The 24,831-nt window shown below is 44.1% G+C and overlaps 1 long non-coding RNA gene across 3 annotated transcripts in view; it reads right to left on the bottom strand.

Annotated features, from left to right (window-relative positions):
* LOC113201432 (uncharacterized) overlaps window positions 1-24,584 on the bottom strand; it is a 39,569-nt gene extending 14,985 nt beyond the window's left edge. For all 3 annotated transcript variants that reach the window (XR_013342754.1, XR_013342753.1, XR_013342755.1), the window contains exons 1-5: window positions 24,214-24,584; window positions 13,506-13,709; window positions 11,526-11,602; window positions 6,236-6,382; window positions 4,091-4,236 (exon numbers count right to left, since the gene is read on the bottom strand). This is a non-coding gene — a long non-coding RNA (uncharacterized LOC113201432). The remainder of the gene's footprint in view (window positions 1-4,090; window positions 4,237-6,235; window positions 6,383-11,525; window positions 11,603-13,505; window positions 13,710-24,213) is intronic.
* Window positions 24,585-24,831: the final 247 nt, after the last annotated feature.

Here is a 24,831-nt window from a genome sequence, read left to right as displayed (position 1 = left end):
GACCTGGGCTCTGGCGCTGTGTGGACTGGAGCCGCAGGACCCACAGAGGGTTAATGCAGGGAGGTCGTAAGGACGTGCTAATTTCCCAGAAACAGCTGCCAGGGGCAGCTCTTTTGGAAGAACAAGAACCTGTGCCCTGCTCTAGCCTGCCCCCCCCCCCCTGGCCCCCGTAGGACTTGCCCGGCCTTGCCCCCACCTGCCCCGCCCAGCCCCACCTGCCTACATTTTTCTCTCAAATGCTGTATGTGAGGTTTTCGGGAGGAGATCCTTGATGCATTCTAAGTGAACTTCTGCATAGGCTCCACCAAATAACAGCTCTCGAAATGGAAGCCTTCTGGGTGCTTGTCTCTAGCAGATCGGCTGCACTGCAAGTTCTTCCAATTCTTCTCTGCCCTCCCCTTCAGGCCATCCTGGCCTCCAGACAATGGGGCCTGCCTGTGAACTACTGGACACACTTCTGCGGCCGCCCTATGGCACCCAAAACTGACCTGTCCTCGGGCTCCACCTGGAAGCAGAAAGGATTCAAGCACAATGGCATGGTGACTTCACATAAGGGACTGCTATCTCTTGGTCCATGGGACCTGAACCAGAAAACAGTATCCACAAGGGCCGGCATTATCCTTTGCAGAGGGTCCCTCAGTTGGGGTCCACAAACTTGAGCCCCGAGGCCCCGCCCCTCAACTTCCTGTGAGAGCATCTCTAGGTTGCTGGGAGTCCCCTCTGTGCCCCTCTTTCTGCAGGTTTAGGCTGAAGTGCCACCAGTGCCCAGGTCTCCCTCAGGGCCCTAGGAGAAGGCAAGGAGGCCCAGATCTGAGCCCAAGGATCTTCCAACTCCCTGCCTGCCCGATCTGCCCAACTGCTAGGCCTCCTGGGAAGGAGGCTTGAATGGCGCTGGGTGTCGTGAAACTGTTCCCGCACGATGGCAGTAGAGCTGCAGACATGGGCCACCAGCCCTCTTCATGCGCGCTCTTCTCCCGCCCTTCTTGTCTGAAAAAACGCCACCCAGAGAAAAAGGCTCCGGAAACCTGGCTCCCTTGTCATTTGTCCTCCACGTTGGAACAAGCTGTCCAGGATGCTTTTTTGTGTGTGTTGGAACTCGAAGTGAGATTTTCAAAAACTTATTCATTTCTTAATATCGAGACAGGATTTTTCATGTTGGCCACACTGGCCTCCGATTTGAGACCTTACTACCTTGGCCTCTAGCAGGAGACTGCTTTCAGGTTTCATCAGTAACTACACTGAGGCCTGAATCTCTGATGCCCTAACAGGGCCTTTTTGATGTGCTCTGTTCCTGAAGCCCAGGCCAGGGTGTGCAGCTGACCTGGGAGCGCCCTCGGTTACTCACCTGAAGCATTGGGAGGCTTTTCTGTGGCTCATCAGCCACTGAGAAGAGCCCTTCCTTGCAATTACTGAGCCCCAAAGAGTGGGTTTCTTTCATGGACTATAAGCCGCTTGTGGATCCTAGGGCGCCCCCTCTACAGCTGGATGTGAGCCCTCCAGTGGAGGTGGACTACTATCTCTTCCCTAGTGCCCTGTACTTCCAATAAGAGAAGATATCCTACAGAAATGAGTTTTTAATATGCAAAGTGTTAACATTCTGGAAAGGGGTCATTCGTTCAACATTTAAATAATATCAAAATGAAAACTGTACAACTCAAGAAAATTAACCACCTCTGATGTTTGTCAAGGAAGAGCTCGAAAAGAAAAAAAGGCTAATGCAGGCTCTTGAAGGTCCCAGCTTTGTGTTCTTGGTCCTTGGAGCAAGAAGAAGCATACCCTTTCTTTTTTTCTTTCCTTTCTTTTTTTTTTACCTTATATTTAGAAATTTATAACTTAAAATACTTAAGAAAAACAATGATTTTAGTTACCAGCCTCCGCAGGTAAGAGTGAAAAGAAATTTGCTCCAAATAAGTAGAAGAAGAAAATAAAGGGGTGAAAATTGGTATTAAAAATCAAGGCAGGGGCTGGGATATAGCTCAGTTGGTAAAGTGCTTGCCACGCATGCACAAGGCCATGGGTTCAATCCCCAGAATCACCAAAAAAAAAAAAAAAAAAAAAAAATCAAGGCAAAAAATAACTACAAGGAGGGCTGGGGTTGTAGCTCTGTGTTAGAGCTCCTGCCTAGGATGTGTGAGGCCCTGGGTTCAATTCACAGTATTAAATAAATAAATAGGACTACAAGAATTACTATAATCCTTAGCAAGACTGAAGTGAAAGTAAACAACTATTAGCAGAAACAAAAGATGCCACAGATGTTAAATGTGAGAAAATATCCTGAACAACTCTGTGTATGATACGGGGAATTGAACTCAGGCGTGCTCTGCCACTGAACCAGACCTGCAGTTCTTTTTCTTTTATCTTGAGACAGGGTCTCACTGGGTAGCCCAGGCTGGCTGAAATTGTGATTCTCCGACTCTAGTGGCACCCCCCTCCTCCATAGAAAATCTTAATTAAGCTTCTCCAGAAATCTTCACCAGAATTGAGTTCAGTATGGTTAAACTTCCTATTTGCTTTGGTGTATCTTACTTGGCCACTGACCTGAAAGAAATCACCACTCCAGGTGCTGAATGCCCCTTTACTAGTTTTTCACAAACATTTATGGAATATCCAGTATAGTAGTTTGCACAGTTTTGCAAAGTGTAAAAAAAAAAAAACAAAAACCCCACAGATCCGTAGATGTGTACATTTCAAAGATAATAGAAGAGGATACTAATAGGGTTCCATGATAACAGCTGGCAGGGGGAAGAGAGGGGAGAAGAAGCTCTCCCCTTCTCAGGTGCTGTCCTTGAAGGGTTAACTTGCCAAGAACAGTGAAAGAAAAAGCTGTTTTGTGTGAACTTCTACAGGCTGTGACCTTCTGAGCCCCTTCCCTTACACGCTGGGTATGAAGTTCTGAAACTGCCTGAAATCGGGGTTCAGGGCACTGATAGATTACAGTGAAAGCTTCACCCTCTTTCTGACCCTGGCTGCAGCCAAATAACCCTGCTGCCTGTTTCCTGTCTGGTGTCCTGCCTCATGTGTCTCCTACAACACTACCTCCACGTGCTAAGGTGCGAGAATTTCAGGCTTGTGCTACCATGTACGGCCATTAAGAAATTTAACAACTTACTCGAAAGGAGCAACTTAAAAAAAGAAGTTTTCCAAAACCGACAGAAGAAGAAAGAAGCAGGTATGGTGGCACACGCCTATGATCCCAGGAGCTCTCCAGGCTGAGGCAGGAGGTTCATGAGTTCAAAGTCAGTCAGCAAGTCACTGAGACCCTGTCTCTAAATAAATACAAAAAAGGGCTGTGGATGCGGATCAGTGCTTAAGTGCTCCTCGGTTCAATCCCCAGTACAAAAAAGAAAGAACAACAACAACAACAACAAAAACCAGAAGAAGAAGTGGAAAATCTGAATACACTGCATATACTGATGATATTCATAACTGAACGGAATTCATGGTTTAATGCATACCTTAAAACCTGGGGATATAGATAGCAAGTCAAGGGATGCCCTTTCTTGATGTCACTGTGCACATGGATCCTTCCTCGCAGTGTGAGAACAGCAAGGACAGGTCTGATCTGGTAGCACCTCTGTGCTTTTTTCTAGTGTCCATCATTACCCAGGTTCCCCACCAAGACTCTGCATTTGTGCTTTGTTTGTGCCAGAGGACACATAGAGGTTGGGACGTCAAGCTTGAACCTGCCCCCTTGCACCTCCCACGGGCCCTACCTTCCTCACCTGCAGGGGTTTTAGTGCAGAAGAGCTCTGAGCTCTGAGCTATGGGCTCTGAGCACTACGAAACTCTGTCCTCAGGATGGTAGTATTGCCCCACAAGACAGAATTAGCCTTGCCTCAGGTACTCACTCTGCTTCCGCTCATCCAATGAGGGGAAAAAAAAACAATTCCAGAACAGAGGAAACACCAGAAACTACGGCTGCCTTCCCTGCATTTTGCTCTTTTGAGGAAACGTGTTCCACTCCTAAAATTTGGCTCTTTTTTTTTCCCACTGTTACTGGGTTTCCCGCCAGTAACACTTAGAGGAAGAAAGAGAGAGAGAAAAAAAAAGGATAAAATTAAAAGTGATATTGAAGACCTGAGCCACTCACCCCATGGCACCTTCTCTCTTCCGCAACTCAGTTTCCATGTCACAAGTCTTCCCCTTTCTGCTCCTCACTCAGTGTTGTTTCTACAGCGTTTCTTCATGGTATCCACTTGTCTGGGGCTCTTGGAGGCAAACCTCTGGCATCCTTGCCTAGGAAGGAGTTGGAAAATGTTTACACCAAGGGCTCAGGGAAGCAGCAACATAGGCCCCAGGACACTTGGGTGTCAGCCCAACTCACTTCCTTCCCAGGCTCCCTGGACTCCTATTCCATTGGGACCCAGGCTCTAGGCTGGGTGTGCTCAGGAGGAGGCCTCCCTTAGGTGCAGTCCTTACACGGGGGGTTCAGAGAGCTCAAGACTGAATGCTCTACAATCCCACCAGCAGTGACATGTGCATGGGAGGGACCATCAATTCTTCTCCTACAGTTGAGAGATGTTCTCTCACGACTTCATCATCTGACCCTAGAGCACAAGCGTTTTTTCATATCACAGAATGGCCTGTGACAGCTTTCCCTGGCTTTACCCTGCATGTCTATGACTGCTTGTCACCTACAGATGGGTCATGTCTTTTGTCTTTGGTAACTAGGACATGAAACTTGCAAAGGATTCAGAAAGCAGCCATGTTCTGACTGAGAGAAAACCACCATCATCAGACATCATGTAGAAACACCCATAATGTTTTGCTTACTCAACTCCAATTTTCCTCAAAAATTCTGGGTGCTAGAATGTTTCCAGATAATTGCAACTATTTTCTCTTATTCTGCTAGCTGCCTCTACACATTTTTGGTCAGCCCCTTTGAGGCAAAAGGAGATGACTTCCTGAGCATCCATCTGTCTTTTATTTCTGCTTTCAGCATTGTTTTCAAGAAACCACTCCCAAATCCAAGGATGGGAAGACTTATACCTATATGTCCCTCTAAACTTGCATAGGTTTGGCTTCTATAATAATAGCATTGATACATTTTAAGCCAATTTTTTACAGAGGCTCCACCAAATAACAGGTTTCCAAACTTAGGTTTGAGTTGATCCTCCTGGGTGTTCTTGGTGCTTGTGTCTCTAGCACATTGGCTGCACCAGAAGAACTTCCAGTTCTCTGCCTTCTCTTCTGACCACCCTAACCCTTCGACAATTGGCCTGCCTGTGACTTACTGCACACACATCTGATGTGGCCCTGTGCCACCTAGAACTGTCCTGCCTTTCTATTCCACCTAGGGGCTGAAGGGATCTGAGCACAACACCATGGTGACTTCACGAAAGGCATTGCTACCTCTTGCACCAAGGAACCTGAACAAGAAAGAAGTATCCACAAGCGCCTGCAGGATCCTTTCACAGTTAAGTGCACACAGCTTGGCATCTAGGCCCCGCCCCATGACTTCCTGTGGGACCACCTCCTGGCTGTCGCTAGTTAGCTCTGGGCCCATCCTCTGCAGGTTCTGAGGTGAGGGGGCGCCAGTGCCCCGGTCTACCTTAGTGCCCTAGGAGAAGAGAAGGGGGCCCCAGATCAGAGCGGAAGCCTCTTAGAACATCCACCTGGCCATATTTGCCCCACAGCTAGGCCTCCTGGGAAGGAGGGTTGAATGGCGCTGGGTATCTAGAAACTGTTTCCGCACGATGGCAGTAGAGCTGCAGACATGGCCACCAGAACTCATCCTGACTGCCCTTCTCCCGCCCTTCCTGTCTGAAAAAAACGCGGCCCAGAGAAAAAGGCTCAGGAAACCTGGCTAGCTTGTCTTTTGCCCCTGGTGTTGGAACAACCTGTCCAGGATACATTTTTGTTTTGGAATTTGGATTGTAATTTTCAAAATTTTGCATTTTGCTCAATTCGCGGAAATGTGTTCCACTCTTAAACTTTGGCTTAGTTTCCATTTGATATCAGTATGAGATCCAACATACAAGCCCTGGGTTCTGAGCCAGTAGCACAGAAGCAGAGAGAAAAGGACAAAATTAAAAACAAAAAACTTTAAGGACTGGGCTTTTGGTTTAGCATTAAAGCGCCTGCCTAGCACATATGAGGCACTGGGTTCGATTCTCAGCACCACGACACAATAAATAAATAAATAAAAATTCTAAAAAGTCACGGTGTGCATCTACAACTAAAAAAAAAAAAAAATGGAAGAAAAACAAAAACCATTAAGACCTCAGCCACTCACCCCATGGGCACCTTCTCTCTTCCAGAACTCAGTTTCCATGTCACAAGTCTTCCCCTTTCTGCTCCTCACTCAGTGTTGTTTCTACAGCGTTTCTTCATGGTATCCACTTGTCTGGGGCTCTTGGAGGCAAACCTCTGGCATCCTTGCCTAGGAAGGGATTGGAAAATGTTTACACCAAGGGCTCAGGGAAGCAGCAACATAGGCCCCAGGACACTTGGGTGTCAGCCCAACTCACTTCCTTCCCAGGCTCCCTGGACTACTATTGCATTGGGACCCAGGCTCTAGGCTGGGTGGGCCCGGGGGGGGGGGGGCTCCCTTAGGTGCAGTCCTTACATTTGGGGTTCAGAGAGCTCAAGACTGAATGCTCTACAATCCCACCAGCAGTGACATGTGCATGGGAGGGACCATCAATTCTTCTCCTACAGTTGAGAGATGTTCTCTCACGACTTCATCATCTGACCCTAGAGCACAAGCGTTTTCCCATATCACAGAATGGCCTGTGACAGCTTTCCCTGGCTTTACCCTGCATGTCTATGACTGCTTGTCACCTACAGATGGGTCATGTCTTTTGTCTTTGGTAACTAGGACATGAAACTTGCAAAGGATTCAGAAAGCAGCCATGTTCGGACTGAGAGAAAACCACTATCATCAAACATCATGTGAATCACCCATAATCTTTTGCTTAGTCAACCCCACGTTTTCAATCCATAGATACAAAGTTGTATATCACGAGATACTACAATAATGTTGCATTGAAATTTGACCGTGTGATGCCTTGTGCTTAGACACCATATTTTCCCTTCTGATTATTGGGGAGTGTTTGGCATACTCACAGCATATTTGAAAGACTTGGCTTAGCGGAAGGTTTAAAACCTTCACAAAGTTCTCATATGTATTGGCTTGGTTTCTACAAAATATTTCACGTTTATCAACAGTTTTTCCCATAAAACCCTTCAACAGATCTATGTGTGCATGTGTGTGCGTAGATCTATATAACATATATGCTTCTTTGAATAATGCTCTCCATATTGTATTAATGTATAAATAATTACATACTAAGACAATATTCAGTTTTTAAAAATTCCTACTTCCAAGACAACGAGGCAAGGAAACAATAGTCGACATCTCTCCTATTTGGACACCAGGATATATGCCACCATGGCACCTTGCCAAGGAGTGTTCCCTGCGCTCACAAGTAGCTATCCACTTTCATTAAAGTCTCTTTATTTACATGGAAATAAAACTAAAGATATAAATGCCTTGCCCAAGATTGTCATACTGCATGACAATCCTTCTAATAGTGACCATCTGACACACAAATACACAGCTTTAAAAATGCTGCGTTTGCTTATGAATGCATGCACCCACACATTGAACATTTGTGTTTCTCTGAAGATAAAGGGCACCCTGTGTCATTTCACGCAGTCTGCGGCATCACTGCACACCACTGGCACATATCCACTTCCGTATCTATTTTGGAATGCTTGAAATTTCATACTTTCGCTACAAGAACTTTCAGGAATCACAAAGTGGAAAGCCTATGGCAGGGATATCACAGGGAGCCAATCCCACTTCCAAAATGGGTATAATCAGGCGAATCTTGGCGAAAGGAACCCTTGGACACACTTGGCGGGAGGGTATGTTAGCACAGCCACAGTGGAGATCAGTATGGAGGTTCCTCCCAAACAGGGACAGGAACCACCGTTCCAGCCAGCTATAGCGTTTTTCTTTTTGAACCAAGGGGTTATAAAGTCGGCACAGTATTGTGGTACATGCATACCCATCTTGATAAGAGCACAATTTACAAGTTATGGAACCAGCTACTTCATGGATTCTGAGTGTCAGAAAGTTTCCAGATAACTGAAACTACCTTCTCTTATTCTGTTAACTCCATCTTCCTGCTGTCAATCCTGTCCTTTGAGGGAAAAGGAGAGGACTTCCCCACCATCCATCCTGTCTTCTCATAGTTCTGCTTTCATCACTCTTTTCAAGAAACCACTACCAAATCCCAGAAGGGGAAGATTTATGTCTATATTTTCGTCTAAAATTGCATAGGTTTGGCTTTTATATTAAGAACATGGACACACATTTAGTGAATGTTTGCATAGGTTCCACCAAATAACAGCTTTCCAAATGTAGTTTGGAGTGTTGATCCTTCTTGTTCGTGGTGCTTATTGCTCTAGCACATCGCCTGCACCAAGAGTTGTTCCTACTCTCCTCTGCCCTTCTCTTCAGGGCTTCATGGCCACCATACAATTGGGTCTGCACGTGACTTACTGGAAACACATCTGATGCTGCCCTGTGCCACCTTCAAGTGGCCTCTCCTTTTTGTTCCTGTCCTGGGGGACAAGGGACTCAAGCACAACAGCAAGGTGACTTCACAAAAGGGAGTGCCATCTCTTGCTCAAAGGAACCTGAACAGGAAATAAGTATCCACGAATGAACATACTAGTGGATTGACTCTGAACCATGTGCAGCCACAGGAAGGAGAAGTACATATATTTGTGTACTATATGTCCAAATGCATTCTACTATAAAATAAATTATTTAAAACAAAAAAAGGGAAAGAAGGAAAGAAGCATCCAGAAGCACCTACATTATCCTTTTCACTGTGTCCCTCAGGCCCAGTCCACACAGCTCAACATTGAGGCCCCGCCCCACAACTTCCTGTGGGAAACACCTCCTGGCTGCTCTGGGTCAAATCTGGCCCCTTGCTCTGCAGGTTCTATGCTGAGGCCGCGCTAGTGCCCAGGTCTGTCCCTCAGGGCCCTAGGAGAAGGCAAGGAGGCCCAGATCTGAGCCCAAGGATCTTCCAACTCCCTGCCTGCCCGATCTGCCCAAGAACTAGGCCTCCTGGGAAGGAGGCTTGAATGGAGCTGGGTATCTAGAAACCGTTTCCGCACGATGGCAGTAGAGCTGCAGACATGGCCACCAGCCCTCTTCATGAGCGCCCTTCTCCCGCCCTTCCTGTCTGAAAAAACGCCTCCCAGAGACAAGGGCTTAGGAAACTTGGCTCTCTTGCCTTTTGCCCTCTGCGTTGGAACAAGCTGTCTAGGATGCTTTTTGTGTGTGCTGGAACTGGAATTGAGATTTTCAAAAACTTTTTCATTTCTGATTTTGAGAGGGGATTTTGCAGATTGGTCAGACTGGACTCCAACTTGAGATTGCTTTTGAAGCTAGATTTGCAGAGAGGTAATTAGCGTAGTTAGGTAAATCAGGTGTAAATGTAGAGTAAGATAAATAAAATGGAGGCCATTGTAGAGAATGGAGTCCAGGAAACCAGAGCAGCACTTGGGGAAATTGAAATGTTAATGTCCCCAAGGCCCAGAGCCTAGCCTAAGGAAATGTTCACGCATCAGCTGGCAGCAAACAAGGGAGTGGTAATCTAGAGCTGCCCAAGGCCCTTCCTGCCCAGATTACCCCTCAGCCCACCTATATCTACCACCTCTTGGGGCTTCCCATCTGCATTCTGTCACTGAAAGATAAAGGGAAACAAAGGACATAAGTGTAGGAAAGCTGAAAGAAGACCTTAGCTAGGAAAAAAAAAAAAAAAGGGAAGACCTTGCTCTTCCAGGGATTTGCCTTTTGGGTCCCTTTTTGCCTCTGGGGAGAAGAAACCTATACAGAGAAGAAACCTCTGCTGTCCTTTAATACAGCTTCTACTTTCCACTCTAAACTCGCCTAGGCTTGCTTCTCTGGTGTTGTACTTCAGCATTTGGGGAAGCAAGGTCTTGGCACCGGTAAATAGTGGTAACACTTTCAGGTTTCATCAGAAACCACGCTGGGGCCTGGATCTCCTCTTCTTTCCTCAGGAGCCTTGTCCTGGTGGAACTTCATTTTCCACAGGATCTCGTCCATTCAGGTGTGGCTTTCTGTACTCAGTGTTCCTGCCCCTGGAGATGACACAGCATCAGAGGATAAATCCCTGGGATGAAAGCAGACAAGTGAGCAGGCTGCTGAAGCTGGAGGGGATCTTCTGTGGCCAACCGGTCACCAACCCAGGTGGTCAGTGACCTGGCCATGCTCCAAGGCCAGCAGGGACTCCAGCATTCCTTTGGTTTCACATCCTCTGAACTGAATTAGAGGCAATAATTTCTCAGGAGGTTTCCAAGGAGGCCATGATGCTTAAACTTCCTTTAGCATCCATTTCCCTTTTTCTCCTCATTAAAGATGAGAACATGACATGTGTCCATGGCATGAAATATGCTTCTACTACTAGTCTTGACTCTATGGGGTGTGTATCTTTATGTGTTCTTATACATAATATTTTATCACATGGGTTACAGAATCATCTCGTTTGTGAACAGTTTTTTTTTTTCTTCAACTGTATTTTCTCCTTGGTTTTTTATTTGTCGATTTTTTTTTTTTTTTTTTTTTAAGAACTAATGTGCACAGTCCTGGCTTTCATCCCATGAACACCTTAAAAAAAAAAAAAAACCTATATTCTCTCATGGCTTTGTCATCTGACCTAGGAGCATGAGCATGTTCCCTTATGGTTGAATTTCCGAAGACTGTTTCCTATGGCTGTGCTATAGGTGTCCTGCCGGTTTTCACTTAGGGATTAGTCACATGTTTTCTCTTTGATAACTAATATATGGAGCTTCCAAAGGACTCAGAAATTCGCCATATGCAGATCTAGAGAAAAGCAGTGTCTTCACACTTTTGGTTCAATGCCTATACCACTTTGAATATTATTGCCATTCTTTGAATACATTGTCACGAACTTGTATGTAGATATTCAAGTAGCACAATAAATTTGATCTTAAATTGAATTCACACTGTCTTTCCAACCCCATATTTTTTCTTCCCATTCCTGAGCCATTTTTGTTATCGCCATAAAATAATTTCAGTAGTTGAATTGTACAGATTTTCTTAAACCTTTGAGTTATATCATGTGGCCTGTTCATCACCAAATATCTTAACTATTTTCATCCATAAAAATCTCATTATCTATAGATGCATGACTAAATTCCATGCATATTATGTACATTTACTTATATCTTTATGTTATACAGTTTTATTCTAGACACATTCAGTAGCTTTACATGACTCTCATGTTTTTATCCTAAATTTTTGTCTTATAATTTTATCTTTAAAATCCATGAAGAAAGCAAAATTCAACAAATGCTCAAAGCAGCCATCTCTGGAATCCAGTCATGCAGATGTGTGCTTTGAGAGGACATCAAGGTATCTGTATTCCCACCTTTCACATTCAAGACTTTCATTCAAGTGTGCTTATTGAAATAGAAATAAAAGGACGAAAGATAGAAACTGGGCAAGTAACACAGACCTGTAATCCCAGCAGCTCCCAGGGCTGAGGCAGGAGGATCCCAAGTTCACAGCCAGCCTTAGGAACTTCACAAGACCCTGTCTCAAAATAAACAAAAATTAAAAGGCCTGGGGGTGTCTCCGTGGTGGAAGGGTCCCTGGGTTCAATCATCCTTGGTCCCACCAGAAAAGAAAAAGAACAGAAAACTAAGCATAAAATAGTTCGATCAAAAATATCACCTTCAGACATACTCTCACACAGACCGTGATCACAAATATAAAGCGTTTAAAAATTGTGTGTTTATATAAATGGATGTACCCACACACAACTAACATTCAATTTCTGATTAGATATAATTTTATATATTTTAACTTTATACAAAGTCTTCAGTATCACCTTGTACCACTGACATATATCCACTTCTTTTTTATTTCAAGACACAATCTTTGCTTCTTCACAATCCACATTATACAACAGCGTCTACCAAATGAAGTAATGGCAGAGCAATGTCACCGCGGAAGGCAATAACTTTATTTTATTTTATTTTTTTTTTAGATTGTGAAATATTTTAGTAGTTATCATGATCACATGACATATACATATAAAATATTAGGACATTAAAAAGTTCAGATTAAAAGACTTAAACATATGCTTAAGGCAATAACTTTAAAAAATTCATGATCATATTCAATTGTTTGCACTGTCCACTAGTGTCTAATTTGCATTTTTTGAAATTGACAATAATAATTGAATTCCTTTTCCACCTGTTTTTATTTTTATTTGGTACCTGGGACCGAACGAACCCTTCGGAGATCAACCACTGACTTGAGTCATATCCTCAACACTTTTTATATTTTCTTTTTAGTCAGGGTCTTGATAAATTGCTGAGACTGGCTTTGAACTATTCTCTTGCCTCAGTCCCTGAGCTGCTGGGATTCCAGGTGTGCGCCGCTCAGGCTCCATGCTTTTAAGCCAATGCTCCCTTAGAAGAAGTGATTCCTGTCCCAGATAGGTAATCTGACTTGTCTCCAGGTGTCTCAGTTACAGGTAATGAGACATTCAGGCGTGCCTGAGACCTTCAAAAGCACACCTGTTCGTGCAACACGCCACAAGGACTGGCTTATTTTGACACCGTGGCCGTGCCACAACATGGGATGCTTGGCTCCTAGCACAGCGAGACCAAGTGGACGCCTGCTAACTCTTGCACCAAGAGGCGCAAACAACAGAGAAGTGCCCAGCAGGACCTGCATTTCACTACCCACAGATTCCTGCAAACCTACCCACACCAGGTAGAGACCTCTGCTTGCCATATGACAGTGGGTCACAATCTGCTGGCAGCCGCTGGACTACTACTGGCCTCTCGCTTCTTCCGGTTCCTTTCAAGATACTGCCAACGTTCACACTATGGTAAGGCAGTAGAGGTAGGGCTCAGTGGAGCACACTTGTAATCTCAGCACTGTGGGAGGCTAAGGCAGGAGGAACTCAAGTTCGCAGAAAGTCAGAGGAAGCCATGTGCACCGCACCCAAAGAACCCACTCAAAGATAAATGCAGGCCCTATGGTGCATTCCTCTCTGTTTTCTTCCTTTTGGAACGCAACCCAGCAGGCCCTTATGTGAGGTCACTATGCTATGGTGCGAGGATCCCTGGGAGCTTCTGGCAGAGTTTAACAGTCTTTTCCTAATGGACATTCAGCAGCATTTGCTGTGCTTGGTAGAACTCTCAGATCAAACAAAATTTGCTGGAAGCAGAGACCTATCTCAGATGAAGTCAAAAGGGGAGTGCATGGAACTCTTTGTCCCTGATCTTTTCCAGAGGAATTTAAAGCCCTTGAGGCTTGGGTTCACAAATCCTATTCTACTACTCGGCACTCTTCTCCTTTTCCTGTCTGATTGACGACCAAGAGGCCTCGTGGGCCTGTTTCTTGTGAGGTGGGAGATAAGAACAAACTCCACCAACCGTTTTCTCTAGGCCTGAGAAATCAGCTACACCAGTGTACCTACCTGCTCCTTCTGGGCATGGAGAATTCTTCCTTCTCCCTCCCTCTCCACTTGGCATCCCTGTTTTGAGAGTTGGTTTGAAGTTTGTTTGAAGCTTCGATGTGGAAGATCATTCTTTTGAATGTAGTGAGGTTCAGGAGAGATGCACACGGAGCAGTGAAGGATGAAGTGGGTCTCCCCCTAGCCAGCCGGACCAGCTCCATCAACCTTGGAGATCAACAGGGTGACATGTCACAGGGAGATCAGCCTCATGCCTTGGTAACCCCATTTGGACCTGTGAATATCTTCAGCTAGCCAAAGGTGGACTGGGCTGCAGAATTCAGGGTGGTCTTTGGCACACAATAAGCATACCAGACGCCACTGCATTTCTCCTGTGGTGGACTCATAGCTAATGCATAATGAGTTTAAGACAGGTCTTTTCTTGTGACGCTGGAGATTGAGATTCCACACTGTCAAAAGGAGCTGAGGCTCCGCCCCACGTTGTCCTGTGACAACATCTCCAGGCTGCTGCTGATGCACGCCAGGCCCCGTGACTCTCCAGATTCTATGCTAAGTGAGTGCCAGGGTCCAGGTCTCCCTTGGGGCCTCCAGAGAAGGCACAGAGGCCCACCTTGGAGCCCAGGGTTAGGTCTCTCGACAGGCAGGATCTTTCCCAACGAGTAGGCCTCACTTTAGGAAACTGTAATGACAGGAGTATTCTGAAACTACTTGCAGGTGATGGCAGTAGTGCTCTAAATAGTCCAACAAGCCCTGACAAGGCACTCTTCTCCCACCCTTCCCGTCTCACAAGACTCCACCCAGAGAAAAAAGGCCCAAAGAAACATGGCAGCCTAATATTGTGCACAGTTCAGTTAATGAAGCTCACGATGCTTTTGGTTTCTGTTGGAAACCAAACTGTGGCCTAACCACCACCGTCATCAGGAATCTCGTTTTCTCAGCAATCTTTACTCTTGGTGGTCTTGCAGTTGTGTTGTTTACTCGATTTTACATCTCAAGGGTACCCAAGTACCCTTACATAATCCAGTATAATCAAGTTGTGTGCTTTTGAAGCCGAATATCCATTCTCAGACCGAAAAAAGAAACTTGTGAAAAATCAGGGGCAGGATTAAGGTATCTGTAGGCATCAGGCACCCTGTTTCTTTACTTGGCTTACCATTGCCAATGACAAAGTTATCCATTTGCTTGCGAAAATGGTAAGGAAGATTTTACTCAAGAGTATTGGACGTTTTTCTTTCCTTCCTCCCCATTTCTCCCTCCCTCCCTCCCTTCTTTCTTTCCTTCCTTCTTGAACCCAGGGTCTCAGGCATGCTGAGCACATTCTCAACCACCGAGCAACATCCCCAGCCCAAAGGTTCAAATATCAGAAGCCTGCAGGTAGGCCTGGTGGCATGGGATTAGCTGCCTCCCTCTGTTCCCCACAACAACCCACTGCATTTGCCCAGATCAGTTGGGAGAAGTCACATGACTGCGCCTGCGAGGATACATAGTCATAGATTTGTGGAAGGAGAAGCCAGGAAATAGGAAGAATTCACCTGGAAAAAAAATACCAAACTCCTCGCTCTGCCCCTTTTAATCACTTAGAGCTAAACACTGGACATTTCCGACAGCAAATCAGTATTGCTACAGAAAAATGGTAGGGAAATCAGGATTGATTGTAGTAAACTGGCTTTCTGCTTCAGGAAGAACTATGCTAGGCTTCTTCCTTCTCTTCAGTGATGCCATACTACAAGTGAACTAAGTACAACTCCTTTCATCTATAGAGAATGTACAAGCCTTAGAGCATCTTGTTCTCATGTTATTTTTTATATACCTAATTAAAGGCCATATTTTTTTCTTAAGAAAAGAGCATTGGGCTGGGAATGTTGCTAGATCACCTGCCCGGCATGAGGCAGGCCCCGAGTTCAATCCCCAGGATGCCGATAATAATAACAACGGGAGAAAGAAAAAGACAGGATTAACTTTGAACACACGAAGACCGAATTATAGCCAAGGAGCACAGTGATGGAGACCAGTACGTGGGAAATCACTAGGAGGTGACGTCAAGGGTAGGGGGAGCCTTGCTAAAGTGACTCAATAAGAGTCTAGTTACAACTGGGCTAGGCAGACCCAAGAAAGGGCCCTAACCTAAGTCTCCTCAAAGAGCAAGCTCAGAGGAATCTGCAAAGTTTGGTCAAGGAAATGACCAGTATTCAGGCTCTCAAGAAGTCCTGCTCCATTTATTGGGTTACACTAGGTCTATGTCAATTGGGAGGCAACTGCTGGTTTGGGTCCCTAGGAGGAACGTTTTGATCTCTCTCATCTCTGTGTGACATACAGTCCCTCACATTGAAAACCATGATATATATTTTGGTTGGACACAATACCCTTATTTTATTCATGAAATTGTATGTGGTGCTGAAGATAGAACCCAGTGCTTCACACGTGCTAGGCAAGTGCTCTACCCCTGAACCACACCCCCAGCCCTGAACAGTATGTTTTCAAATACGAATCAATCCCAAATCCAGCGTGTTCAGAGTTTGTCCCATAATTCATCTTTTTACACTGGAACACAGGAAGTTTCTCATATTATTAGTTTTGTGCCCTCTATTTTTAAAGATTTCATTTCATTTTAGGTTATATTTCTTCTCATTTGCCAAGCAATGTTATTATTCCTTGTTGCTTTTTTCAGAAAACAACAAATCATTGAAACAAATGACAAACATTACTTAACAGGTAATAAGAACATGTTTTAAAAAAAATTTTTTTGTAGTTGTAGATGGACAGAATGCCCTTATTTTATTTGTTTATGGTGCTGAGGATGGAACCCAGCGCCACGCATGCTAGGCACGTGCTCTGCCACTGAGCTACAGCCCCAGCCTCCCGAAAATACGTTTTTAAACAGGTAAAAGTTTCAGATCTGATTCATTTTTGTTCATGGTTGGCTTTAACGTTGGACCACGACTTCATCTCCCTCTACTGAAAACAAAATATAAAAGATGAAATCCTCTCCTTTCATATATCAAAGAATTTGCATGAGACAAACAAACTACCAAGTGAAAAAGTCTATGGGGGCTGGATGCATTGACAAATGCCTGTAATCCCAGCAGCTCTCGAGGCTGAGGCAGGAGGATCACGAGTTCAAAGCCAGCCTTAGCCACTTAGTAAGGCCCAAAGGAACTTAGCCAGATCTCATCTCAAAATAAAAAATAAAAAGGGCTGAGGATGTGCTCCTGGGTCCAATCCCCAGTACAAAAAAAAAAAAAAAATTAAAAATAACAACAACAGGGGCTGGGGATGTGGCTCAAGCGGTAGCGCGGTCGCCTGGCATGCACGGGGCGCTGGGTTTGATCCTCAGCACCACATACAAATAAAATAAAGATGTGTCCACCAAAAACTGAAAAATAAATATTAAAAAAATTCTCTCTCTCTTTTAAAAAAAATAACAACAACAACAAAACTAAAACAAAACAAAATAGCCGGGCATGATGGCACATACCTGTGATCCCATCAACTTGCCTGTAATTCCAGTGATTTGTTTGGCTGAGGCAGTAGGACAGCAAGTTTGAGGCCAGCTTGAGCAACTTAGTGAGACCCTCTCAAAAGAAAAAATAAAAAGGTCTAGGGATGTGGCTCAGTGGTTCATCACCCCTGGGGGTTCAACCCAGGGTACCCTCCCCCTAAAAAGAAGAGTGTGAGTACAAATGAAATTAGAGACCCACTCATGAATATAAGCGTAAAAATTCTAGTATCTTAGTAAAATGAATTCAGAATTATGTAAAAGAAAATAAAATGACCAGGTTGTATTCACCTCATGAGCACAAGGGAGGATAACCTGTAAAAGGAATACTTGTCACTCCCTGATTTTCCAAGAAAAGGAGAGAAGTATATGGTCATCTCAATAGGTTCAGAAAACCAACAACAGATTTGGTAAATCTGAATAGCAGCCAGGTGCGGTGGCGCATGCTTGTAATCCCAGCAGCTTGGGAGGCCCAGACAGGAGGATGGTGAGTTCAAAGCTAGCCTCGGTAATGGCGAGGTGCTTAGCAACTCAGTGAGACCCTGTCTTTAAATAAAATACAAAATATACGGCTGGGGGTGTGGCTCAGTGGTTAAGTGCTCCTCCTGGCACAAAACAAAACCCAAGAGCATTCACAGTATAAGTTTTAATGAAGCCATGAACATAAAGGAATTTCCATAATCAGATTATTGTTATCAACTTGTCATGCTGCGTGAAAAACTACTTTTCAACTCCACTCGACAACTAGTTTGTAACTTGGTTTAAAAGAAGAACTTTAACTATCACTCACCAATCTGCAAGTATGCTGTTGTTTTCCAGGTCTTGCAAGGACTCTCCAGCGTCTGTCATGGGCTTTGGGCCATGTCGGAGGCTCGACAAATCCTGTCTCTTCCATGTTTAGGGGTAAATTCACTGAGGAGGCTGCTAGTTTCTCCTCCCCATGCATCTCATCCTCAAGGAGCCTCGCCTGAGTGTATTTATACCCTGATAGCAAGTCCGCAAGGCAGAAATGGAAGTACACAAGACCCCGCCGAGGCCTACGTTGACAATCGGCTCACCATTGACAGACTCCACATTTCTTTTCCTTCAATATGCAGGGTGGAACTCAGAGGCACTCTATCACTGACTACATACCCAGTCCTGTTTACGTTTTCTATTTTGAGACATTTTCTCTTTAGGGTCTTGCTAAATTGCTGAGGCTGGCTTCCAACCCATGATCCTCCTGCCTCAGCCTCCGGAGTCGCTGGGATGACAAGTGCCACCACACCAGGCTCAGACTCAATCTTCTGACGGAAGGAGCTGAAAATTCACATTTCAAGGGCTTGGACACACGGAAAGGAACAATTAGGGCATTTACACACTCAGTGTACTTTAGGCACCTAAGAAACCTACGCCCAAGTGTAATGGTCAGTGAGGAAATAGCAAAAGAATTCCTTTCTCAGCTGTAAAAGTAGATGTTTACTCAATCACAATTCTACTGCAGAGATTCCTGCAGGCAATGAAGAAAGAAAAATGGAATTGAAGCATTAGGATTATTAAAAAAAATTAAAATATCACATATAGCCAGGTGTGGTGAAGCATGCCTGTTATCCCAGCGACTTGGGAAGCCGAGGCAGGAGGATCACAGGTTGGAGACCAGGCTCATCAACTTAGCAAGACCCTGTCTCAAAGCAGAAAAATAAAAAGAACTGGGGATGTACCTCCGTGGTCAATTGCCCCAGAACAAAAATCATAGAATAAAATGTCCTGTATAACTATAGATACATAGAAGACAATGTATCAAAACTGTCTAGGTATAAGATCAATACAAAGCAAACTGAATTCCTTTTTTTTTTTTTTTTTTGGTTCTGGGGATTGAACCCAGGGGTGCTTAACTGGTGAGCCACATCCCTATCCCTTTTGACTATTTAATTTTGAGATAGGGTCTCACTGAGTTTCTTAGGGCCTCACTATATTGCTGAGGCTGGCTTTGAACTTGTGATCCTCCTGCCTCATCCCCTGGAGCCCCCAGGATTACAGGCGTGCGCCATCACGCCCGGCTCCAAATATACGTTTTTTAACCTAAAATCCCGGTTACCTTTCATCTCAAGTGTTCAGATAAGCTTTCCTGAGTTATTGTAGTTTGAGGTCATTGCAAACATCATCAACTATTCTTCAGAATATGTAATAATTTTAATTTTGCTTCTTAGCTTTTGCATTTCTTAGAATAAGCATCCCAAAATGACCAGCCACATTAGCCATGTAAAGGGAAGTACAGAGAGGTCACAAGTAAGGCCCACTGGAGGAGACAAGGACTTGGAAACCTAGAGTATCTTGATTTCTCCTGTTTTCCCTGCTCAGTTAGAGACACAAATATTCAAAATCTCAAATGGCCAACAAGTTGAAACTTACAACAGTGACTTCTGTACTGCACACATTTGTCCTTTACTGGTCCTCACATTACAAAAATGTTGATGCCTTCTTAAATACACAGCCTATCAAGGACAAATGGAAACGCTTGATCCCAACTCCCGCTTTCCCGAAGGGAACTACTATTAGCAGCTTGATGAGTGTGTTTGTTTAAATATTGTAAAAGTGAATAAAGAGGGCTGGGGTTGTGGCTCAGTGGTAGAGCGCTCCCTAGCACGTGCCAGGCGCTGGGTTCGATCCTCAGCACCACATAAAAATCAATTTAAAAATGAAGGCATTGTGTCCAACTACAACTAAATTTTTTTTTTTAAAACTGAATAAAGAACTGATATTTAATTAAATAGACTTAGCCTGCATCTCAGTGGCCAGCACAGTGCTCAAAACACATGCCCACATATACTAAACATTTCCATTTTTTCAAATCAATACAGGTTATAATATACATGGAGTTTGATGTCCTGGGGCTTTTTGTTTGGTTTGGTTTGGTTTGGTTCTGGGATTGAACCCAAAGGCATTTAACCACTGAACCACAGCCCCAGCCCCTTTTATTTTTTTAAAATGTTTTTTTAGAGGCTAGGGTTGTGGCTCAGCAGCAGAGCCCTCACCTAGCAAGTGCAACGCCCTGGGTTCGATTCTCAGCACCACATAAAAGCCAATTTAAAAAATAATAAAAGCATTGTGTTCAACTACAACTAAAAAATAAAATATAAAAGAAATTTAAAAAATTTTTAGTTGTTTATTCATTTATTTTTTAATGCAGTGCTAGGGATCAAACTAGTGCCTCACACATGCTAGGCAACCACTGACACTGAGCTACAACCCCAGCCCCTTATTTTTTATTTTAAGACAAGGTCTCCCTAAGTTGCCTGGGGACTCGCTCAATTGCTGAGGCTGGCCTTGAACTTGTGATCCTCCTGCTTCAGTCTCCCAAGTTTCTGGGATTACAGGCATGCATCACCATGCTGAGCAAATTCTTTTTTTTTGTTTGTTTGTTTAAGAGTTACATTATAATATTGGAATTCATTATGCTACCATAACGGTACCATGGATTCTTGACTGAACACTGGATGATAAGCACTTTCCAATAACATTAAATATTCATGGGAAACCTGACAGTTTTCTTATGGGTAAATCTTATAGTATTCCTTTATGGTTGCTCAAATCCTAACACTTATCTTGAAAAAAATGCACAAATGGGGCAAATATATAGCAGTCAAATGATCGTCTTCAGTCAAGAAGCTTAATAAAGCAAACTATTGGAAGCACTCTAAAAACTTACAAAGTTAGCTGCTTGGCTTGGAGGTATCTCATTCCCTTTTCTGAATCCATGTTGGTGTGTGTTGAACTTCAATTATCCATGCATGTAATAAGAAGAGAATGATAGGCTTTTGATTTATTTATTTATCTGTGGTGCTGGGGATTGAACCCAGGGCCTGTGCTTTCTACGAAAGCGCTCCACCAACTCAGCTATATCCCCAGCCCAAGAGAGGCTTTTTAAAAAATTCCGTTTTCCTCATATTCACCAAGTGGGACGCTTTGATCCTGAAGTTCCAATTTTGTTTTTCCATCCCTAAGTCCAGTTGTGAACAACTCCCTTCATGAGGACTTGGAGTAGGATTTCAGTCTTTCCAGAGGCTTAAGAAAACCAAGTGTTAGGGCCTGGAGCTATAGCTTAGCAGTAGAGGACCTTGTCTAGTTCATGTGAAGCCCTGGGTTGGATCCTCAGCACCACATACAAATACATCAAATACAGGTATTGTGTCCGTGTACAACGAAAATAATAACAAAAAAAAAACCAAACAAAACTACATGCTATAGCAGAACCTGGACAATGGACATTCTGCCACTCTCCCTTGCCACTCTTGCAAAGAAGCCTCAGTGGTCCTCTTTGGTGCCAACTTTCTACTTCCTGTGGAGTGTGGCTGTGTGTTCACTAAGTCGCAGGCACAGAGAACAATACTTGCTCTCATGGAATGAACGGTGTTATGTCCCAAGCCTCAAGGGTGTCATCTTCCTTAGGAGAAGGCCAACAGCTAAAGAACCCATTTCTGTCCCTTAGAAAAAGAAGGATGCCCAGACTCCTCCCCCGCAAAAAAAAAAAAAAAAAAAGGATCTGAGTGATTTACTCCAGGCTTTCCTTCACTGGGGAGACTGTCCCATTCCCTGGCTTCCCGCCTTTGTCCAGAGCTCCTGATCTGAAGTCAAGGAGGCCTACCCAGGACTACTAGGGTCCACTCACTTTCACAAAAGGCCCAACCTTTTTCAGCTGCTGGGCCTCAGGGAGTCCCCTCACAATTTGGGGTTCTGTCAAACTACTTCCTCTTGGTGGCAGTACTGCCTTGGGAAAGCTGCTTAGACCTGCTTCCCAGGCCCCTGGACTCCCACCCACTTGACTTAAAAAAAAAAAAAAAGCCAGTCACCCAAAGACAAAAGAGCCAGAAAGGAAGCTGCCTAGGGAGCTTGCCTTGTTTGGGGAAATGCTGCTTCTGGCCTCACTCTGAAATCCACCTGAGGACTAAATCACCCAGAGCATCAACTGCTCTTTGTCTTTCAGGAATTCCATTTGCACTCTACCAAGCCTTTGCAGATCTGCTCTCCTTCCTTCATCCTGGATTCCCAACATTTCCTCAAGTTATTTGCTTCCAAGAGAGCAATTTTCAGAGGTCCGGGGTAAGAAGGTGAAAAAGCAGATGCAAATAAGGGCCTAGAGAATTAAAACCCTGGGCCCCAGGTCAGGTGACTTGTCTCATGGCCATTTTCTCTGGGAGGCCTCCATTTTCTGACCTGAGCCTTTGGCTTTGTGTTTCAAATGGAAGTTGTAGCACCTGAAGAGAAGGGGCCAGTGGGTTCTCATATCCAAATTCCACAGTATGTACCTCTCAGACTGACGCATATTCTTGAACTCGCATAAATTCTGGTCAAGAAGCTGATGAGTTTTCCCCACGGTTTCATCATTTAGCAGTGCAATACAAGCACAGTCCCTTCAAGTAAGTCATTATGTGACCTTTAATGACATTATTGTGTATGCATGTCCCACTCACTTAATCCTGGGGGCCAGTCTTAGTGCTTTAGCATAAGCAAGATATACTACTGCTTGCATAGAATTTAGAAAAATCACCAAATGCCGATCAAGAGTAAAAGTGCCAGTCACCAAGAACGCTTTCCATATTCACTCCCATTCTTATTTATAGTGACACACTACACTAAATTTACAATTAAATTGGATTTATATATGCATCATTTCTTAAACCTCAAATTTTCATTTCTGATTCCAGGCACACTGAAATCATTCTGAAAAGTTTGCAAGACCTGGGTTTTAGACAATACAATATTTCCAAAGACTTTCTAGGTTGACCCATGCATGAAAGAATATTAGATTCTCATCTAATTGTTCAAAATTTATATATAGGACATAAAATACTTGTAATACTGCGACTCAACAATTTTCAGTCCTGCCTTACCTAATCATTGCTATGGTGAGATTTATATACTTAGACATAAAATATCTAAAATACATGTACACATAATAACATATATATAAACAGGCACTGTGTATTCTGTCTCAGAACACTAGGGTTCCTTTTTTCATCTACTTTTCAGAATGTATACCAAATTTTTATCTTTTTCTGGGTAAACTGGAGAGCAAACAGAATTCAATAAATGAAGGTTGATAGTGGCATTTCTCTGGAAAATATGATTTCAAGGGTTCTAACTACATGTGCACAAAAAGGTATTCATGAGGGGCTGGATCCATTAATTAGCTTGATTGTGGTCATCCTTTCACCATGTAAATACGTCTCAATACATACTGTATACTTGAAATTCTCCAATTTTCCCTTTCTGATCAAACCTCAATAAAGCTGGGAAAAGTATACTGGTTTGAAAATTAAGTAGTCACCCTATCAGCTCAAGTATCTACTCAAGATCAGGAAGGACCAAAATTTAGCAGATGTTTTGGTTTTAAGGGGACGTTTCAAACAAGAAGAAACTGCGATTTCTCAAATTCCATCACCCACATGCCTGTCCTAAGAAAACTTTGAAATGGATGCATTCAGACTCTTTACGTGAAGCTATCATCTTCATTAACATCTGCTAATAGAATTGTTTAGACAAGAAGACATTAATACGTTGGTTGAGAATTTCAACCAACTCACATCAAGTGTAACATGGACCATGATCATCAACATGTAACTTCAAAATGTTTCCACACTTATGCACTAGGATGCATGTTTGCTTCTCCTTAAACCAACTGGATGCACACTGGGTATAGTTCCCATCAAGTCTTTGGGACACATGCACATAGGCACAGATTTCTGAGTGCTTAGGAATGTTTTTGCAGTTTACTTTTCTATATTTTTTTTTTGTGTGTGTGTGTGTGTGTGCCAGGGATGGAACCCAGGCCTTGTGCACACTAGGCAAGGGCACTACCACCTGACTTCCATTCCCACATTCCCAGGCAACTTCGAGATTTCTAGTTCAAGAAATCTATCAAAATTTACCTGCTGCTGGCAAAGCATTCAACATTTGAGAAACTATTAATGGACAGTACATGGTACCTCAATCCCGGTAAGAAGAAATAATCAAAATGGCGTTGCCATCATTCTTTCGTCTTTGCAGGTATAATACCTACTTTTAAAAAGCAAAGTTCAAATTCCCTGGTACCTGGAGCGTTCAAAGAAGCTCCCTCCATCTGTAGCCTGAACACTTTAAAAATATTATGAAATATTCGCTGGAATACTAACGTATATTTAAAATTTTTGCCTCTTTTTGCATTTCGAGAAAGAATCATGCTTCTTTACAATGTACCTGGTAGGACCGCCAAGAATGAAGAAGTGAAGCGAGGTCACAGGTCACGGATGCCACCTCCAGCAGCCCGGGGCTTTGAAAATGTTGGTTCCTCTTCATCCTCTTGCCTTGGTTTGGGTCCCCATCTGCTTGTGGGTGTTCTGCTGTCCCAGGAGAAGCGCTGACCCTTCTTGGCCTGGCTGGGTTGCTCCACACCGCTTCAAGGCCCTCCCAGCTCCAAGCCATTTAGGTGTACCTGAGACCCCGGGCAAGCACATGGAGCCTTTCTCTAAGCCACCTGCTATTGTCCTGCCCTCCGTCCCCTGACCCTCCGACCTAAAAGGGCCAGGGCCCCACTCTTGTGGAGACCACGTGTCAGCCTTCCTCAAGATCTAAGGGGCAGGGAAAGACGCAAATATCCGGAGGCCCAGAACTTTGTTGGTGGCTTCCTCTAGTCCCTCCCACACTGGGAGGGTCCCAAGACTCCACCCCAGGACTTCCTGTGTCTGGACAGCCTCACAGCAGCCCAGTCTTTGTCACCTACACTGGGGCCTTTCCTCAGGAAAAGGAACTGAGACCCTGTTCCTCCTGGAAGGAGTCACACAACAAACCCTTCCAAACCAAGGAGGATCTTTCCTC

Source organism: Urocitellus parryii, unplaced genomic scaffold (genome assembly GCF_045843805.1).
Source record: "Urocitellus parryii isolate mUroPar1 unplaced genomic scaffold, mUroPar1.hap1 Scaffold_2285, whole genome shotgun sequence".
In the NCBI taxonomy this organism is placed as follows: domain Eukaryota; kingdom Metazoa; phylum Chordata; class Mammalia; order Rodentia; family Sciuridae; genus Urocitellus; species Urocitellus parryii.
Note: the sequence above shows the minus strand (reverse complement) of the source record. Positions and strands in the feature narration are given on the sequence as shown.